A 19,486-nucleotide genomic window follows, 5' to 3' on the forward strand; every position below is an offset into this window, starting at 1 on the left:
GTAAGAACTTCGGACGGAACGCCTAACACGGCATACCACGGGAACAGGACGTCCTAATTCGTAGGAAGACTAGAGATGGGCGAAGTCATTCATCCTTGGGAACTAGATCCCTGGTGATCGCTCTTTTTTGGGAAACGTTCATTTTTACTCGTTCACCGTTCACTGTGCTTCGTATATGGTTCTCATGAAAAACTGAAAATTAGTAGCATACGTGACTGAAGATGCAAGGCGCCAAGAGAGGGCACGTGCCTCCCCTCTGGAGTACAGAGTTTTTATTCTTAACAGAGTTCTCACACACTTGTAATTTTCATGATTCTGCAAAACATCTCGATTAGCCAACTACAGTTTATGTGGCTGATCACAGCAAAATAAAATAAGGTGAAGCACGAAAAACCGGACCCGAGTACAGACTACTCGCCAATTACGCACGATTTGTTAACCGCTACGAGCAGAATAGATAAACATGTAATAATCACGCAGTGACAAAATAACAAATAAGCTAAAGCAAACAAATTACCTGAAAAGATGTATTACATATCACGTCATTTTAATGTAATTTACGTAATTATAAAATACTATTTAATTACCGGTCGTGGACGTTGAATAGAATACGAAAAGAACCAGAAGTTCACAGTTCAAAATAAATTTGAAACAGATCTAGAATGGGCGTGCGAAGCGAAAGAAACGAACAACAACTCAATACTGAATAATGAGCAGTCGGCAGTGGAACTGCGACGAGTGACCACGGGAAGAAGGACGAGTCCGGCCGAGCGAGACCGCGACCGAGACAGACGGGAACGAGACCGAGGCTGGAACGAGACCGGCCGATGTGCTGTTCGGGGACGAGATTGACCGTTTCCCGTTCCCGGGAACTATAAGTAGAAAGCCGCGACCGAAGTGAACTACGAAAGACCGTTCCTTAGAATTTGTTCCCCGCTCGCCGTTCATCTTGGTGAACCGTTCCTTTGGACCCGTTAGTTCGCGAACGACCCACCTCTAATTAGGACTGAAATGACGACAATCGGAAGATAAAGCGTCCAGCACAGCTTCGCTTTGACGTCATTCAGTACTTAATTCAGCTACACTGACAACGGATAATAGCCGTACAGTATGTGCACAGTGTTCGGAGCAGCCGCGGCTAGAAGACACGCTACAGCCGTTGCTGTTGGTCGGCGAAGACCACGGACAGAGCGAGGAACACCCAGCACAACGTAGCCATAAATATCGACTCGTTCCACACTGGAATCAGTATAAAACAGCACTTGAAGAAGACAGCGAGCCATGCAGTTGAAATATCGTGCAGGAAAGATGCAAATAACCAGCAGAAACCCAATTAATCAATATGACAGTGACTCAGGTAGTCTGTTGGACTCTTGGGAGACTAGGATGGGATAATATACCCAAAATGCAAGAAAATCGAAGACGTCTGGGCAATTCAAACCCAAAATCAAAACTTTATTTCATACAACCAACATTAACACGCTATTAAAGCCAGGTTAGTTCTATAAATTAGGAAATATGTCCACAGAGCAAAAATTAAAATTTTATGCATGCAAAAAACAATACTGCCAGACCAGATTTTAGAAACAAGAAACATTTCAAAAATGAAACAGATGAAAGGGGGCTAAAATATCCTCTCCATCTCGGTTTTGTTTTTTCATTTTCACAAGACATTGTTACCTCACTAATCATGGATCATGGTGGCTCATGTCGGTACCAATGACGTGTGTTGCTTTGGATCAGAGGAGAGATTCTCTCTGGTTTGGGGCGGCTAGCGGAAACGGTAAAGACGTCCAGTCGTGCTTGCGAGGTTAAGGCGGAGGTCCTTTGGCGCAGAAACGAGTGGAGGGTCTGAATCATAGGCTCAGGCGTTTCCGTGACCGTGTAGTCTGCAGATTCCTTGACTTGCGCCATCGGTTGGTGCGTTTCCGGTTTCCACTTAGTAGGTCTGGGGTCCACTACACACAGGAAGCGGCTACACGGATAGGTGTTGGGGGGGGGGGGGGGGCTGTGTGGAACGGACAAGGCGGTTTTTTACGTTTGAGGGCCTCAGTAAACCAGAGAAAAGGCGTCCGTCCAAAAGGGGACAGGTAAAACACAGTAAGGTAGTTGTAGAAACGATCGGTATTATAGTTGTAAATTATAGTAGCTGTATTGGGAAAGAACCATGGCTCCAAACCCTAACAGAAACCACTTAAGCTCAAATAGTTACAGGTACATAAAGCTGGCTAAAGCTGGAAATAAGTTCAGTTGAAATTTTTTCAAACAATCCAAAAAGTTTCAGAGAGGGTAGATTAAATACAATTGGTGGTGACGTATTTATTGCTTTCAGAAGTAGTTTACCTTGTAGTGAAACTGCAGTAGATAGTTCCTGCGAAGTAGTATGGGTGGAGGTTATACTTGACAATCAGACTAAACTATTAATTGGATCGTTTCACCAACCCCTCCACCCAGAAGATAAAGTTGCTGATCAGTTCAAAGAAAACGTGAGTCTCATTTCAAAAAGGCACCGCTCTCATACAATCATAGTCGGAAGTGCCTTCAATCTACCCTCGATATGCTGGAAAAGTTATACGTTTAAAGCCGGTGGCAGGCATGAAACATGATCCGAAATTGTACCGAATGCTTTCTCAGAAAATAGTCTTGAACAGTTAGTTCATGAGCTCACTCGAAGCGTAAATGGTTGTGTAAGCATACTTGACATCTTAGCATCAAATAATCCTGGACAAATATGGAGTATCGTGACGAATACGGGCATCAGCGACCAAAGGACAGTTGCTACTAGGCTGAATATCGTAATACCTACAATCGTCAAAAAAAACTCAAAGTTTATCTATTCAAAAAAGCTGATAAAAATGCCCTTAACGCCTTTTTAAGAGACAGTCTTCACTCCTTCCGATCTGATCATGTAAGTGTAGAAAATATGTGGAGTGATTTCAAAGAGATAGTATCGACGGCAACTGAAAGACATATACCACATAAATTAATAAGTGATGGTGTTGATCCCCCATGGTACACAAAATGGGTCAGATCGCTGTTGAAGAGGCAAAGAAACAACATGCCAAATTTAAAAGAACGCAAAATCCCCAAGATTAGTAAAGCTTTGCAGAAGTTCGAAATATAGCGCGTACTTCAATACGAGAAGCATTTAATAACTTCCACAACAAAACTCTCTCTGAATCTGGCCGAAAACCCAAAGATATTCTGGTCATACATAAAGCACGCCAGAGGCAAGACGCAATCAATACCTTCACTGTGTGATAACAACGGTAAAGTTACTGATGACAGTACCACTAAAGAAACTCCTTCACCAAAGAAGGCGAAATAAATGTTCCTGAATTCCAATAAAGATCAACTGTCAAGATGAGAATCATAGAACTAGATATCGTCTATGTACCAAAGCGGCTTAAATCACTCAATTAAGGCAAGGCATCCGGTCCAGATTGTACACCCATCAGGTTCCTTTCAGAGTATGCTGATACAACAGATCCATATTTAGCAATACAACCACTCGTTCGCAGCAACATCCATACCTAAACACTGGAAAATTACTCAAGTCACACCTATACCCAAAAAGGGAAGTAGGACTTTATCACTAACGTCGATTTGCAGCAGGGTTTTGGAACATATACTTAGTTCGAACATCATGAAGTACCACGAAGAATGGGAGATGTCAAATTGATTCCACAGTTTTAGATTTCCAAAAGGCTTTCGACACCGTTCCTCACAAGCGTCTTCTAAACAAACTGTGTGCCCTAGGAATATCGCCTCAGTTGTGCTTCTGGATTCTTGATTTCCTGTCAGAAAGGTCACGGTTGGTAGTAATAGACAAAAAGTCAATAGTGACACAGAAGTAATATTCAGCGTTCCCCAAGGCCCTCTGTTGTTTCTGATCCATACTAACGACGTAGGAGACAATCTGAGAAGCCGTCTTGGATTATTTGCAGAGGATGCTGTCATTTACCGTCTTGTAAAGTCATCAGATGACCAAAACGAAATGCAAAATGACTTACATAAGATATCTGTATGGCGAGAAAACTGGCAGTTGACCTTGAATAAGCAAAAATGTGAAGTTATTGACATGAGTACTAAAAGAAATCCACCAAGTTTTGATTATGTGTTAAGTCACACAAATCTGAAGGCTCTAAATTCAACTAAATACTTAGGAATTACAATCACAAATTGGAATGATCTCGCAGAAAATGTTGTGGGTAGAGCAAACCAGAGACTGCGATTTATTGGCAGAACACTTAGAAGGTGCAACAGGTCTAGGAGCCTGCTTACATTACACTTATCCATCCTATTCTGGAGTATTGCTGTGCGGTGTGGGGTCTGCATCAGGTGGAACTGACTGATGACATCGAAAAAGTTCAAAGAAAGGCGGCTCGTTTTCTATTATCGCAAAGTAGGGAAGATAGTGCCACACACATGATATGTGAATTGGGGTGGCAACCATTAAAATAAAGGCGTTTTTCTTTGCTAGCGGATCTTCCTATGAAATTTCAATCACCAGTTTTCTCCTCCAATTGCAAAATCATTCTGTTTCTACCCATCTACATATGGAGACATGATCATCACGATAAAAGAAGAGAAATCAGGCTCACTCAGAAATATTTAAATACTCGTTTTTCCCGCACGCCGCTCGAGAATGGAACGGTAGGATGTAGAATCAGTGTAAAATAATGTACAAATAAAACATAAACTGCACACAAATCGCTCAACCCAGAAATAAAAAACTAGACAAAGTAAATAAATAATGAGAAGCTGCAGGAAATATAATGCCCAAAATTTCATAAAATGTTGTGGAAGTTGTTATAGGTGACTTTAAGTCATAGCTAGGGAAAGAAAGAACATTTGGGAAAACGATTGGTACAACTCTGCGCATAATTGAACGAATCAAAATAGAAAGGAAACTTGTAAAATTAGGTATCTAACTTGTTTCTACATCATAAGGATATTTTAAGTGCTACATTAGACAAAGTAATACATATTCCCATAGACAACTAAATAGCTGGAGTAAAAATAAAGTCCAAGCCCAAAAATTTAGCAAAAGGCTGACAGTGCTCCCTAAATATGAATGTAATAGAATCTAACCACTACTATTGCTAAGTGAACAGGGCAAAATACAAGCACAAAATTTCGAATAATTCAAATACAACTTTTTAAAATTGCCCAAAAGTAATTTACAAATGTGGGAAAAAAATACTTTTGGTTAAATGAAGACTGCGTACAAGCAAAAAAATCTCGATAAAAGATACTGAAAACAAGGAATAGTAACAAGCGAAAAATATCTGTGACTTCTGGCTCTAAAATAGAAGAAAAGCTTAAACATTAGTTACACAAAAGATAAGACAGAATTAAAGCATTCAGTTATCTTTAAAAATACTTCCAAAAAGCAACACCTAGATAGTTTTTAAAACTTTTAAAACTAAGCTGATTATGTAGCAGCACCAAATTCTCTTGAATGAAAATGGACAAATATCTCTTAACAAAAAAAAGTAAACTGCAAACTTTCTAAACTGACCTGAACCCACCCCAAGGTTCCCAAGAGAAATTTTACTAATAAGAAATTCAGATTCAGTAGCACAAAATAAGGAAGAAACATTTCATCAAATTAAAAGGCTAAAAGATAACATGTTGGAGAAGGAATTGTGGCAGAACTCTCGAAATCAGCTGACCCAAGACCTTAATCTTGATCATGCCAAACAATTATCAAATAGAAAAATTCTGGATAACTGGAAAATTACATTGATACATCCACCACATAAGAAGGCAGCCAGCTGATTGCCAATGTTGTGGCTCTAAGTCACAAGGTATGTGTGTTTTTAATAGTGTGTTTGCAAATATAGCAGCAAAAATAGGTACAAATGGTTCAGTAAAAGAAGCAAGACAATATAGTAAAAAACTATATTCTGTGAAAAGTAACTTCATAGAAGATAATATATTAATAAACGTTGTCAAAAATAGAAGCGCCTATGCTGTTGATGGAATTTTAAACACAGTCTTGAAACGTTGTTCTAACTTCTTTATTAGTACACAGAAAAGTTTTTCAAACACTTTAAAACATGACATTTCTCAACCTCATCACAGGAAAGGTGACAGGAAAGACTTACATACATTGTCCTCATTTTCTTCCACAATATTTGAAAAAGTAATGTACTCAATGATAGAAAGCATTTACATAGCACACCACAGTTAGTACTCCAGAATTACTTATCCATTCACTCACAGAAAGTTGTTAAATAATAAAATATCAACAGTTAGTACTTTTTGTAAGCTTTCCAGGGCACTTACTTGTGTAGGTCCTAGTACTCTCTTAGAAACATTTAAGTTTTGTGGACAGAATAACTTTACAAATTAGTGGGTTAAATCAAACATACCACACATAATGCTTAGCTGTGTGCTGAACAATATAAATAATGTTTGGTGGCTGGGGAGTGGGAGCAGGATGGCGGGAATCATGAAGGAAATACAACAGTATTTAGTTTATGGGCCATTCCAGTTCCTTAGTGGTATGTGTTAAAGACTTTGCTTAACATTAATTTAGCAGAACAGATAGTTTCTGCAGATGATATCTGTTTTATAATAAATCCCATTAGGGAGAAAGGAACAGAAGAATCTCATCATGATTTTTCAAAGAAGGGCCTGTCTGAAAAGGACTCTCCCTAAATTTTGAGAAAACAGACATTGCACCCCTTGAATAAATTGGTAATGAAAAGCTGCACATAACGTCAAATTACGTTTACTGTCTTGTGGAAAATCTAAATAAAGCAAAAGTTACAGCATAAGTAGTAGAAATGAAACAATGTTAAGTAGGATCTATACTGAGCAAAGAAATTAGACTAGTAACAGAAGAATTAAGGGCAGTCATAAATGAAGACAAATTGACTTTGAGAGTGTTTGTGATGAAATAAAAAATGTAGACAAAAAGTGACTCACCTGGAATATGTTTTAGAAGATGAAAATTAACCTGTAGAAAATGTTGATAACTTTGACATGTCTAATACACTTAGGAAAATTCAATACATTTATGCAGAATTTGTAAAGAATTTGATGTTTTCAGTGAAGCAAATGGTTTTGAAGAGGAGATAAACCGTTTTCTTGCTCTTAAAAATGACTGTGTTTGAGAAAAATGAAAATGAGGTATTTGAGTAGTCAGTAGCAGATGAAGTTTCACCATTAGGAGCAGAATATTATCAAAACCTATCACATGTAAGAAAATCAATCAGAAAAAAGTCTGGAACACAACTACAACTTGACTAGGGGAGGAGTATCTTAAATAATTTTATAAACAGCTTAAGAGTAATTAGGAACAACTTTTTCTCAATGTAATATATTATGTTGTTCGATTCTTATCAGAGAGTTCACACCTGCAAGCTGGGAAAGAGTACATGAAGCATGTGTAGGTAGATTTATATTTGCATTGTTCAAAAGTCGTACAGTTCTTATATGACAGTTGATTTAAGAGAGGCTGGCTGAAGTAAGATTGAGGATAATCTTGTATTGTTGTGGGATTGTAATATAAAAACATTAGTGATGTGTGTACTTTTATTTCTTACAGAGAATTTAAAGACTTTATCATATTTTTGTCACTCAACTTTTCATCTTCCTATGATGCTGTTTATGCACAGATTTATGCTACACTGTGAATACTTCATGACTATTTGAGTCTTCAGTCTATATCATGCTAATATTTATGCTGCAGTATGATTACTTGAGGGTTATTTGACACTTTTGTTTATTTTTTGCAAGTATTCATATTGTGTTATCAATAATTAATGCTTTAGTCAAAGTTAATCTTTATGCTAGGAGGTATGTTACATCATTCTGATTGACTTAGTAATCAAGCTGTGCAGTGGCCAGTACTGGAAATCACGTTGTATTATGAAGATTTAATATTTCATGAGTGAGCTGTGTTTCATATTATGATTGACACTGACTATTTTGTGTTTATGATACAGTTGCATGTTATTTGATCAAGCTAAACTGCTGAGTGGCTATATTGGCTAAACCTTCAAAGGAACATACACATTTTGTAAGTCATGTTCTTGTGAACGCTGTGTCCCTACCAATGTGGCACTGTAGAATCTTTGTTTTTGAGATGTGTCTTTTTTTACAACCTATTCATCTGTTGAACTTACAGTTATTTTCATTTCTGTTCTGTATTTGCTATATTGTAGCAGGAATAAAATACAATTTCTATAATTTATTTGCCACCTGAATACATTTCTGGTTACCTTGTGAAATTTTTTCCAGTGTAGTGAATTTCAGACAACATTTTATGTATTCTTCATTATTATTCTTGCAGTTCAGTTGACATACAACCTGTATCATTATTACATTTTTGGGATGGATTGGTTGAAGCTTATACTGATGTTTTGAGTTTTTTAATAATAATTATGCTGTGTAATAACAGACAAGGATGTTTGTGTTAAATTAGTCAATCAGGAGAGATAGTGATCAAATTTGTTGTTTCTGCAATTGAATATTAATGATTATACTTATAGAGGAACAGATGTGTCATTTAGTACTGTGTTGAATAAGTTGATTTAGATAAAATAATATTATGCAGACCACTCTTTATTAACTATCCTATTTATACTAAAATCATTTTTAACTATTGGAAGAGGGGAAAAGATGTGTTTAATAGCAGAGGATAAAATTTATTTAAAATAAGTAAGAACTATAAATTTGTCTCATGTTCTGAATGAAATAATGTTCATGATGTTGCAGCTAGATGAGAGGTAAATGTAGGCTAAAGTCTTGGAGTTTATTAGGAATTGTTGAAGAATTGTTACTCTATGATGTGATTAGGATTCATTATATATATTGGAGATGTTTATGATTGTACTGAAAAAGTACTATTGAAAATAATGAAATACTATGAGAAGTATACAAGCATTATGAAGAAAACTATGATGAAGTTAGAATTAGAGATTAATTGTAATGAAATATAGTGAACACTGTTCATTGAGTCATTTGGGAATGTATTTATAGCAAAGTATAGTTTGTGAGAGTAATGAAAATTGACAGTGAGAAGTTGAAATGTAATGTGATATATGTAAATCTGTCGGTTTTACATCCAGGAAAAAGAAAGAAATGCACAGTTTAAACTAAGAACTTAATAACAATTATGGGTATATGGGATAACAGAATAACGATGATTTATTGGGAAGTATTTGATGATGAAATATTATTGCTAATTAAATCTATTACCAACTAATAAATAAAGAAATAAACACTGTCCAACAATGGTTTTGACTGGCCAGCTGCATCCTCTGCAGCCCTCAGGCGTCACTGCATGCAGATATGGAAGAACATGTTATTAGCACACCACTTTCTCGGCCATTGACAGTTTTTCTTACCAGTGATACTAATCCTCAGTCTAGTTGTTCCTTAATTCGCCTCACAATAACTGAGTGCATCCCTCTTTTCAACAGCACTAGGCAGGCATGGACGCTAACTCATCCAAGTGCTAGCCAAGCCTGACATCAAATGACTTCATTAACCTGATGGGAACTGTTGTTACCACTATGGCAAGGCTGTTGACATTACCAACTAATAATATTGAAGAAATAAGTGCTCACAGAGAAAAATAGTAACTCCAGTGGGTAAGTAAGTAAAATATATTGCGGATCAGTGGAGGAATAGGTAATTTTTAGTGGCATTAAATAGTTGGATAATGAGTTTGCCTTTATGTTATCTGACACTGATTTACAACATAGTTTTATGGATTACCTCAATGTGAAATCATAAGTTCTATTTGCGAAATCATGTTTCTAATTTTGTAGCATTTTATTTTAATAATTTTGAACAAGGCTTGTCTTTTAGAATTAATTTTGTTATTTACTTTTAACACCTATGTCAGCATGTTTATTAATACTTTATGTACATACACACAAACAGACAATTACTGTAATATTAGGTTTCTGTGAATCATTTGCTTTCTTTGAGAGTATTATATGAAGTTATTTGGTTTTTTTTAATTCTAATGAACTGTGTCAAGAGGATGCATGAAGGTTGGTGACATTTACACTAGTGATCAATAACTATTACATACACAATGTACTTTAACGAATTTCCTAACCTAGTTGGCAACAAAAATAGTAACACTTGTGAAGGAAAATTTGGTTATGTGAGGAAATATATGTGAACACATAAAAACATACTCATTACATATACTTTTTGTTACTGCACTTGCACAGAAGAATACTGTTTACAAGGGACAGTACTACTGAAACAAGAAAGAACACGTAGTATGATCACTTGTTTTACACATAATGAAGTTGCCGGCAAACATTTAACACAGTTAGTATAAACATTCCAGTATATAAGGTGGGAGGAAGGGAGATTAAAGTTTACAATCCAATTGATAGCACGGTCATTAGGGATACAGCACAAACTCACAGTATAAAAGGTTAGGGGAAAGAAATCAGCTATGACCTTTTTTCAAAGGAACCGTTCTGGCTTTGGTGTGGAATGGAAAATGAGAAAAATGTAGTTATGCCTTGTTACGAAACTAGTTGGACATGGAATAGCACATTCTTTGTTGGTTGTCAGTAACTAATTCTGGATTCTTATCTTGAAGATTGCGGACAGATTAGATTTTCTTTATGCTCTATTTAACATTGTGAAGTCAGATGTTGCGGATTATGGAGTACTGATTATGTATTGAGAAGATATTGTTATATACTTGGTAGTACTTTTGAAGTTTATGGTGTTGATGAATTATTGAAGTTTCACTGATACTGATGTAGATAATGATGTTACAATTATCATAATAGTCATGCACTGCAAGGTACAATGAAGATAAGAGGATCATGAACTGTTATCTGTATGTTTTGCCAAAGAATTGTAATGCTAAAGGATGTAAATGTTGTGAGGAACTGCGCGAATTTACTCCCTTACAATAATCCAATTTAAAAGCAGTGATACCCCATGTAAGTATTTGCTGGAAAGCTAGGCAAACATGTACTGAGTTAGTGTGTACAACACTGCACAAAAACTCATGAACCACATAGTATCTGAAAATTTATCTGCAGTGCGAAGTCTGGATGTTATGCTGGGGATTAATATTGGTGTGCAGTACAGCAATCAATTGTTGAAATAATTTTCAAAGGAGTTTTTTTCTTTCCTGTGCTTTACCGTTGTATAATGTTCATACCCTTTTGTATTTTTGCAGAAGAAGCAATATACACTTTTGTATTTTTGTAGAAGAAGCAATATACAGTCACTCATAACAGTGTGTTATTTGTCATTTTATTCTTCAGACAGTATCTGGAAGGAAAATGTACTGTTATGAACACTCGATAACTGTTTCCACTTTTCATAAAGTCATACCGGTAAAAAAGGAATCGGAGTGGCAAATCAATACTCTGTACTACAAAAGCAAAAGTGCTGTATTTTCTACTATTAGGAATCTCTTTATAGCCACATCATCCTTAGCCAGTGAAATAGTAAACAAAATAATGAACCGAATAAACAAACTACCATCGCCAAAACCACTGTATTACTTGAATTATCCATTTACAACTTGCTGTGCACAGATTGTTCTCCAAGACCGTTAAATAAATTGTCCGAAATAACTCAATGAAATCTGTCTCTGTGTAATGGCGTATTCTGGCGTTTCAGCCAATCCAGTTTCCCGTTCAATCGATAATACAGCAGCCGATAAACAGCGTCTCAAACTGAATTACGTGCAACGAAGTAAAGGTAATTCAATACTGTGAGCAGATACAGGCGAATACAGCTACGTCAAACGTAATGAACTGCTCCTGCCCCGAGCCCTGTGCCCTGCCTGTGGAAGGGCTAATTCCGCCCTGTAATGATTACTGGAAGGTCACTCTTTCATTAACAGAACATATGGCTAGGGGGTGTTCTGGATGGCCAGACGCCTTGAGCCTCAGAAGAGCAGCAGCAAGACACTTAACCTAGAATTAAATGTAGATTAGAGATGAAAATGTTTTATTTACTGAAGTAGCAAAAAGTTGGTAATGAGTAATAAACTATGAACGCGAAAATCCTGGGTGAACAGAGTCGTGAAAGGTTGGTCAAAAATAATAGCAAATTGAGGTGGAGGACAAAATTAGTGTTTAACGTATCGTCGAGAACGAGGTCATTAGAGATGGAGCTCAAGCTCGGAGTAGAGAAGGGTGGTGAAGGAAGTCGGCCGTGCCCTTTTAAAGGAGTCATCCCAGCATTTGCCTGAAGCGATTTTGGTAAGTCACAGGAAACCTAAATCAGGATTTCCAGACGCGGGTTTCAACCTTGTTCGTCTCGAATGCGAGTGCAGTGTGCTAGTTATTGCGCCATCTCGATCGATTAACAGCTACTGCATCGAGTGACAGATAGGATGAACGTTCTGGAGAGAGTTGGAGGGATGTCGTGCATACCTTTCCGACTGTTCTAAAATGATTGCGAGGGCTACGGTTTGCCAGCAATAAACATACATATGCCGTTATATATTAGAGGAGTCAGAAGAGAATAATTCGTAAGGATATAGCACGCTGCTACACGTCTTGGGCATGAATTACTTCGAACAGTAGGTGTTTTATTTTAATTACATGTTGTGAAGACAAACACGTTCTACTTTAAAATTGGAGAACAGTCACAATTCGAATCCAACTTTTTCTGTATTTTGACGTTTTCCACTCGACCAACTGGGTGTCGCTATACACAGCCAGATAAGTTCTACTTTAAAATTGGAGAACACTCACAATTCGCATCCAACTTTTTCTGTATTTTGATGTTTTCCACTCGACCAACTCGGTGTTGCTATACACAGCCAGATATTTGTAACGTGTAATCTTTGTCTACATAATTTCTAAAGATGCTTACGTTGGTCAAGTGAAACATGTGAAAATAAAGTAAAAGTTGCATACGACTTATGACTGCCCAACAATTTTATTTGTAACAGTCACTGTTCCCCTGCAAGCAATGCCAGCGATTGCTAAGTCCTAGCTTACTTTTTTTATTATTTTATTTTTGCGGTTAAGTTTAATGAACGCCATTTATTATCAACGATCAAAAATTATAAAAAAGGTACGAAAATACCATGGTGTTTCAAAAGCACTGAACGCTACAGATGAGCGGCCGTTCCGGTGGCGTTATCAAGTTGAAATCATGTTAGTTGTGAGAGGAACATCATATGTGATGGTCGTATGTGTGTTTGATGGTTCGCGTGGCTCTGACGTGAATAATTCAGTTTTCAAATAGGCGGTGAAACCGAATCAGGTCGGATTATACGTAGTGACCAGCATTCCTACATCAAAATCAAACGCCAACGTAGAAAGAACTCAATGGAAATTTCGAACGTTTTGAGAGAGGTGGTCTGCTCGTTTACGCGAGGTCGGGTGAACACTGAGGACAACTGAACACCTAGAAGGCCATCAGCTGCAACAGACTACACCTCCCAGGTAATTGTTAATGACATTTGTGACAGGATCAACGAAAAACACGTTAGGAAATTGCATAGGAGGCCAGAATGTCTGTCACCTTATTTTGCACAATCATAATTGAAAATTTATGGTTGAGAAAAGTTTCTGCAAGATGGATACCACATGCCCTGAGGAAAGAGTGAAAAGCAAGTCGCAGAAGAATAGCAGAAGAACGGCTTCAGTATCAGTGAACAGAAGGAGCACAGTTTCTGAAAAGTGCTGTTGAGCATGATGAAACCTGGATACGAGATTTTGAGCCACAACTGAAGCCTGCCCGAGAGGACGTCTGTAAGAGGCGCGTACTACAAGCTATTTCTGCAAAATATTTTGCTCCCAAAATTTCGTCAGAGCAGGCCTCACATGCTTACAGCTGGTGTTCTCATTCTGCACTTTAATTCAAGATCATATATTATCCTGCCAGTGAGCGAAACGCTCGACAAATATCGATGTGAAGGACTTCCCCACCTACAATACAGTATTGATATGAGACCAATAGACTTTGATTTGTAACCGAGATTTAAAGAGCAAATCCGTGGGAAACGTTTGATACAACTAATGAAGATCTCAGTGAGGTGACCCGAGTATGCAGGCAGCTCAACAACGAAAATGCTGTATCCGGAATACAGGAGTTGCCAAACCGTTGAGAAACTGTTATAAGCAGGAACTGAAGGCCTGTAAAGATATTTTCTGAAATAAATTATTTTCTTCAGCTCTTTCTTCAGTGTGCAGAACTTTTGAAATGACCGTCATATTTGTTTAGCTAATACACGCAGGAAGTTTCGAACGGGGGTTAACAGAGAACACTTAACTCTGGAGAAGAAAACAGAAGAGTACTATGGGGCACTTTTAGGTAGATGTTTGCCTTCATGATCATGGTTTGACTGTATTTGCCATGGGTCACTAAAGTCTCGACAAATTATTAGAAAAGCCAAGAAAACTCTGGAGATCAAAGAAATCCGAAGTTTCTTGATCAAACAAAATATGGACGAAGCGTTATGACAAATATTCAGTAATTCAATGAATTTAGAAGTAAACTCATTCCCTGATTATTAAAATAGTCGTTGGTTTATGTAAGGACAGTCAATGGATAAAAGCAAATGCAAAGTCACCTGTTGACCATACTGGAAACAAAATCAACGAAGATAAAATGAAGACCGAAACACAGAATTCTGTCGTGTGAAACTGTTTCACCAAAAATATTCACACATTTGGTGTTTGTTTGCAATACTGTATGGACAGACATGGCGTACAGCGCAAGTGGTTTGGGAAATCATCCCACCTGAATAATGTATCTGTTTTCTGAACGAACTTAATCCAGTTCTACCAAAACATTGAAACAGTATGTTTCTTTTGAATGGGAACGATACAGGCCATTTCTGTTTTTAAGGAAGGTCGGAGAACAAATACACAGAGCTATATATGAATGCCACTGACATCCAACTGATGCTGAACTATGAAACGTGAGTTGTGCCGTAGTTTGATTACTTTTGAACACTGAACAACTCGTTGAGAATTAACAATTTTGTTTCCCGAAAGAACAGCTCGTGCGAAAAGGAAATCATTTTCCTTGACAAGCCGGCCGCGGTGGTCTAGTGGTTCTAGGCGCGCAGTCCGGAACCGCGCGACTGCTACGGTCGCAGGTTCGAATCCTGCCTCGGGCATGGATGTGTGTGATGTCCTTAGGTTAGTTAGGTTTAAGTATTTCTAAGTTCTAGGGGACTGATGACCACAGAAGTTAAGTCCCATAGTGCTCAGAGCCATTTTTTTCCTTGACAAGATAAGAAGGTCGTAGATGTTAGACCCCATCACAGTATGGCGTTGTCTTCTCTCAGTAAAGCCTTCGATACAGTCCCACATTGACACCCTGTATACAAAATATGTGGTACGGAATTTGTGGTGGACTTACATGCAGTGAAACGGAAGACATTTGTGTGGTATTAATATGCGGTACGAAGACCAATCTACACTCATATGCAAACTGATAATTTATTTTAGTGCGCTAATAATCAACCTGCAGGTAATTTAGCAAGCTAAGTAACACAATTTAAATGTGAACTGTTCTCGAAAAGAGTGTTAGAACATTGCAACTTTTGTCATCAACACGTGCCATTTAAACTATAAGTTTTGTCAGTAATGTCAATATGCAAGCAATGTGTATTCTTTAAAAGTCATAGAACAGTTCAAGTATGACAGTAAGGAACACGAGTTCTATGCTCCGAGACTTAGATATTTTGAGAAATAATTGTATTTTGCTGCAGAGTTCAAATTTTCGTTCACGTTCAGTGGTCTGTAATTATAATTACGTATTACGATAAGCACCATATTTGTGTGTGTGTGTGTGTGAGTGTGTGTGTGTGTGTGTGTGTGTGTGTGTGTGTTTTATACTTGTAATCGTGGCTTAGTATGAAATGTAATTCTATTTTGGCTGCAATGTTTGTATTTTAGAGACATCGAGCTTCCATCTCTATCCTATCAATATCTTTGGAAATATTGTATAGAAGATGTACCACTGTATTGCAAAAAAAGTCTTTTTCCTTCCTTTCTAAAATCGTGTTTAGTCATTTAGTTTGTCTTGTGGTTACGTTGTTTGTGTGTGTTTTTGTTGTCACATGTTTTGATTAGATTTTGGTGTCACTTGGTAAGTGATTATAGGAAATTCAGTCTGTACACATTTCAGAGGACATGGCACCTTAGTTTTAGCTGCTAAACATTTTAGCAGTCCTCAAAAGTTTGTTTTGCACATAATGTTCAATACGTGTAGCTGCAATGAAAACAAGAAACAATATCAGGCTGTTAATAACAGCAATCACATTTTCTAGTTGGGAAGCGACAACCATCGTTGTAGTGTCTCATGTATGGTGTTGTGGACATAGGGTGTGGTTATCGGTATTTCGGTTGACAGCCTGTCTGAACTGGGAAATTAACACATAACAGTGGATTACTTGTGTACAAAGTAGAATCTGAGCATGAGACATGAGTCCCAAAATCGATAACGCAATAAAACTTGTAACACCATAACTGCAGGCGAGGCTATTTTATTTATTGTTATTGTTTTATAACTGTTTAGGCAAGAAAACACCATTGGGCACTGAACCTGAGAGTTCACGTATATGATTGTAAAATACCATTGTGACACTATAGGTAAACATTGCGTTTTTTGTGTTTATGAAGTATTTTCGCTGACGTTTCAGATATTGAATCAGCATTCTGGCACTCCAGAAATATCATAGAGCTAAATGGATGCGGAAAATGACTGATATATTGTGCCTTACATTACGTACATTTTGCAAGTTCACTTGTACTGATTAACCTGAAACTTCATAATGTAAAAATTGTGTGTGTGTGTTTCTGATGTATTGTAGATGTGGAAATCCTGCAAGTTACAACCTTTACATAAGTTTTTGGGTAAATACTTCTGTTCGTGGCGCAAAAAAGTCCAGATCATTCAGATAAATTTGAGCACAACCAAGATGGAGGCTCTGAGATGACATTGTAATTGGCTATTTTATTTTAATGGACTGTAAAAAACTGTGATGTGTCTGCAGGAGCGAGGAGGGTAGGGGAAGGGGTGTCGTCTGTCACATGGTAGATAAAGGGGTATGGCTTGTCATGAGGTAAGGTGTAGCTTGTGAGGCCATGGGTAGCGGGACGATGATGTGCACATGGTCATCTTCATTACCAAGAGCAAACGTCTAACAGAGTGGGCTGGAGACTCCTGCTTGCTAACTTCGTAAAATTTTGAAAGTTTGTAAAAACTGTGTTCCGATCTCCAGTATTTTCAAAGTGTTGTTTAATGGGTTAACGGCTGAATTACCAATAATAACACTTAAACGGACGCTAAAAGGACCAATCATCTGTGGAACAATGTTGTCCTTCACAACATCTACACTCCTGGAAATGGAAAAAAGAACACATTGACACCGGTGTGTCAGACCCACCATACTTGCTCCGGACACTGCGAGAGGGCTGTACAAGCAATGATCACACGCACGGCACAGCGGACACACCAGGAACCGCGGTGTTGGCCGTCGAATGGCGCTAGCTGCGCAGCATTTGTGCACCGCCGCCGTCAGTGTCAGCCAGTTTGCCGTGGCATACGGAGCTCCATCGCAGTCTTTAACACTGGTAGCATGCCGCGACAGCGTGGACGTGAACCGTATGTGCAGTTGACGGACTTTGAGCGAGGGCGTATAGTGGGCATGCGGGAGGCCGGGTGGACGTACCGCCGAATTGCTCAACACGTGGGGCGTGAGGTCTCCACAGTACATCGATGTTGTCGCCAGTGGTCGGCGGAAGGTGCACGTGCCCGTCGACCTGGGACCGGACCGCAGCGACGCACGGATGCACGTCAAGACCGTGGGATCCTACGCAGTGCCGTAGGGGACCGCACCGCCACTTCCCAGCAAATTAGGGACACTGTTGCTCCTGGGGTATCGGCGAGGACCATTCGCAACCGTCTCCATGAAGCTGGGCTACGGTCCCGCACACCGTTAGGCCGTCTTCCGCTCACGCCCCAACATCGTGCAGCCCGCCTCCAGTGGTGTCGCGACAGGCGTGAATGGAGGGACGAATGGAGACGTGTCGTCTTCAACGATGAGAGACGCTTCTGCCTTGGTGCCAATGATGGTCGTATGCGTGTTTGGCGCCGTGCAGGTGAGCGCCACAATCAGGAGTGCATACGACCGAGGCACACAGGGCCAACACCCGGCATCATGGTGTGGGGAGCGATCTCCTACACTGGTCGTACACCACTGGTGATCGTCGAGGGGACACTGAATAGTGCACGGTACATCCAAACCGTCATCGAACCCATCGTTCTACCATTCCTAGACCGGCAAGGGAACTTGCTGTTCCAACAGGACAATGCACGTTCGCATGTATCCCGTGCCACCCAACGTGCTCTAGAAGGTGTAAGTCAACTACCCTGGCCAGCAAGATCTCCGGATCTGTCCCCCATTGAGCATGTTTGGGACTGGATGAAGCGTCGTCTCACGCGGTCTGCACGTCCAGCACGAACGCTGGTCCAACTGAGGCGCCAGGTGGAAATGGCATGGCAAGCCGTTCCACAGGACTACATCCAGCATCTCTACGATCGTCTCCATGGGAGAATAGCAGCCTTCATTGCTGCGAAAGGTGGATATACACTGTACTAGTGCCGACATTGTGCATGCTCTGTTGCCTGTGTCTATGTGTCTGTGGTTCTGTCAGTGTGATCATGTGATGTATCTGACCCCAGGAATGTGTCAATAAAGTTTCCCCTTCCTGGGACAATGAATTCACGGTGTTCTTATTTCAATTTCCAGGAGTGTATATTGTCTGAGCGCTCATCCAAAACAGCAATAACATTTCTAATTGTACTTAAGGTAGTTTTTATTTAGTCAGTTCAGTACGATTGGTTTTAATGGGTGTGTTAGCCTTTCAATAGCTCTCGTTTCTACCACTACTGAGTAATTCTCGACATGGAAATTTACTTGCACACGTTTACTTACTTTCATCATGAAGCCAGGGTTCAAATCAGCAAAACGTACCTCACAAGCCAATTACTTAGTTTCTCCCTCCCTCCCTTCCGCCCGCCCCCCCCCCCCCCCCCCGGCTCAACAACAACATGTTTTAATATACCAATAATATTTTTTGCATCGATACTCAGTATTTCACTTGGCACAAATTACAGGAATAATAATTTACGCGATATAAAAATGCATAACATTATCAATGTTTCGCTCAGCACTACTGTTGTGAGCACAAGGCTGTAAATTACGTCTACATCTGCTAACTGCCAGGAATTTATGTTTGTATATATACGGGGTGTTCAGAAAGTCTCTCCGCAGTGCCATATGATTGTTAGCCGCGCGTGCCGTATGATTGTTCCCTGCGTGGATTTTTGAACGAAATAATAAACGCACAACGATACTGCAGTGATATTCTGTTCCCATTCATAGGAGAACTTGTGTGAAGTGAACTATGAACGGTTATTTTCAAGATGGTGCAACTCACGTTTCAATGTCACTGCTTGCCGATGTTTTTGGTGATCGCATAATTTCAGTGACTTT

The sequence above is a fragment of the Schistocerca cancellata genome, chromosome 5, assembly GCF_023864275.1.
Source record: "Schistocerca cancellata isolate TAMUIC-IGC-003103 chromosome 5, iqSchCanc2.1, whole genome shotgun sequence".
NCBI classification, from domain to species: Eukaryota; Metazoa; Arthropoda; class Insecta; order Orthoptera; family Acrididae; genus Schistocerca; species Schistocerca cancellata.